At 44.3% G+C, this 2,341-nt stretch overlaps 1 non-coding gene across 1 annotated transcript; it reads left to right on the forward strand.

Annotated features, from left to right (window-relative positions):
* Positions 1 to 1,044: 1,044 nt before the first annotated feature.
* On the forward strand, positions 1,045 to 1,151 carry LOC148548040 (small nucleolar RNA R71). The gene has a single exon (XR_015898841.1). It is a non-coding gene; the product is annotated as a small nucleolar RNA R71 (small nucleolar RNA).
* The last annotated feature ends 1,190 nt before the right edge of the window (positions 1,152 to 2,341 follow it).

Below are 2,341 nucleotides of genomic sequence, written 5' to 3' on the forward strand. Positions count from 1 at the left end.
TCCTCGCTTTTGTCAACACTTTCATCTTCATCCCTCATCACCTCCACTTCATCTCCTACCTCTTCATTGTTTGTCTCCTCACTTAACTTTGTAGGCATAGCAACATTTTTATCCAGTTTAGTGTCGCTCCTAAGGGCAATGGCATTAATGCTACCCTTAGGGTTGGATTGAGGTTAGGAGGGTAAACTACTCGAGGTTGAAGCTTGTTGGGTGTTTTGCACGGTTTGAGGAGGGAGAGTTAAACGGGAAAGGACTTCGGCTATCGTAGCTATATACGCCTCTTGTTTCTTATAGAACTCTCGTTGCTCTTGCATGAAGGTGTGAATTGTGTCATTCATGTGAGGTTAAGTGGAGGGAAGGGCTTGATTAACTTGAGGAGGGCTAGACCTACTATGTGGGTGTAGATACTTCCCTTGAGGTTGAGATTGTGGGGGTTGTTGGTAGGGTTATTGGTATTGTGGTTGACCTTGGGGTTGTTGATGGTAGTAGACTTGAGCGTTTTGGTTGGGTTGAGCTTGAGGAGCTTGGTTCCACCTTTGATTTGAATTATCCCTCCACCCTTGGTTTTGATTGCCTCCATGTTGGTAGGATCCTTGGTTATAGTTGGGCCTTTGTGGGTAAGGGTTGGCTACTACCAATGTAGTGTCCTATTGGAGCTGAGGGCACTCATCGGTGTAATGAGTATTACAAGAACAAACACCACATATTTTTGATGGTCCTTCGATCCTTGGAGGTTGAGGTGGAGCATTTATCAAATCTTGAGGAATTTGTTACCCTTGGGTGATTTGTCGCAACAAGATTGTCATCTCACCGAGGATCTTGGTCAAAATAGCATCTCCGGAGGGAGAAACTTCACTCAAAGCTTTCGGTTGTGGACTCGTTGCCCTTGAGTGTTGAGTAGAGTCTGCTAAATCAGATATAACTTCCCACGCTTCTGCAGCGGTCTTGTTTTTGGTCAATGATCCTCCATTCACAGCATCTAGAAGAAGCTTGTCTTGGTGGTGCATTCCTTGACAGAAATAACTGATAAGAACCAACTCATCGATCCGGTAGTGAGGGCAAGCCTCTAGCAACTTCTTAAATCTCTCCCAGTATTCATACAAAGTCTCCCCATCTCGTTGCATAATGCAAGAGATCTCCCTTCACAGCTTGTCCATTTTCTGAGGAGGGTAGAACTTTTCCAAAAATTCTTTACGCAACAAGTCCCAATTGGATCTAACTTCACCCGGTTGAGTACAAAACTACTCCTTCGCTTTTCTCTCCAAAGAGAAAGGGAAAGCGAAGACCAACACTGCGGCTTCATCTGCCCCGTGTCTTCTCGCAGTTGCACATGCAACTTGGAAATCCTTTAGATGCTTCAGAGGATCCTCCCCAGGTAGTCCATTGTATTTGGGGAGCAAGTTTATCGTGCCGGACTTGAGCTCAAAATTCATATCTAAAGCCAAATACAAAATTTGAAGCGGTTGCAAATCAAGATCAGGAGCTCTGGCCTTCTTCAAATTGATTCTTCGAGGTGGGTCTGCCATGACGGTGTCACCTGAGTCACTCAAAGAGAATTCAGTACTCCCCGCAGATGAATATAAAGTCTCCTCGTTGATTAGAGAATGATCGTCACAGATGGTTGGTGATAGTGAATTGGAGTGCTCCTCAAGGGAACCCGATTTACTATTCATAAAAGCTAGCCGACGCTGAGCTTGCCTTATATGAGTTAAAGTTCTTTCGATTTTCGGATCAAAAGTAGCCAAGCTCGGCTCTGGAAGCACTACAAGAAAAAAGGCCTATGGCCACGCTTTTTTTTTTGCTACACTTTAAAAGCGTGGCCAAAAGTAGGCTATGGCCACGCTTATTTGTGGGTGGCGTTTGAATAGAGATTTTGCCACGCTTTTTTTTGCTACGCTTTAAAAGCGTGCCGAAATCTCTCTATGGCCACGCTTTTATGAAGGTGGCAGTTGATGTGAGATTTAACCACGTTTTTTTCTGCCACGCTTATAAAGTGTAGCCATAGAGAGATTTCGGCACGCTTTTAAAGTGTAGCAACAGAAATTTGTTATTGTTGCATTTTAAAAGCGTAGCCGTTTCCTACAAGCCTTTTGGCACGCTTGAAAAGCGTGGCCAAAAGGTTCCCTCAGAAAAAAAAATTAAAAAAGCTCGAATTAACAAAAACGCTCCTAACTCAGCTCCTTCGTGATTCTAACACTTAGAGAAAAGAAGCTAACTCCTTCTGCCCTAACTCCTCCTTCGAAAGCCCCAATGGCAATTGCAACCACCAATCTCCTTCTTCTTTGTGCCTCACCGCTTCCCCCTCCGAAAGCCCTAGCTAACCAGTCTTCAATTTTTTCGC

Source organism: Arachis ipaensis, chromosome B8 (assembly GCF_059453495.1).
Source record: "Arachis ipaensis isolate K30076 ecotype BB chromosome B8, ASM5945349v1, whole genome shotgun sequence".
Classification (NCBI taxonomy): Eukaryota; Viridiplantae; Streptophyta; class Magnoliopsida; order Fabales; family Fabaceae; genus Arachis; species Arachis ipaensis.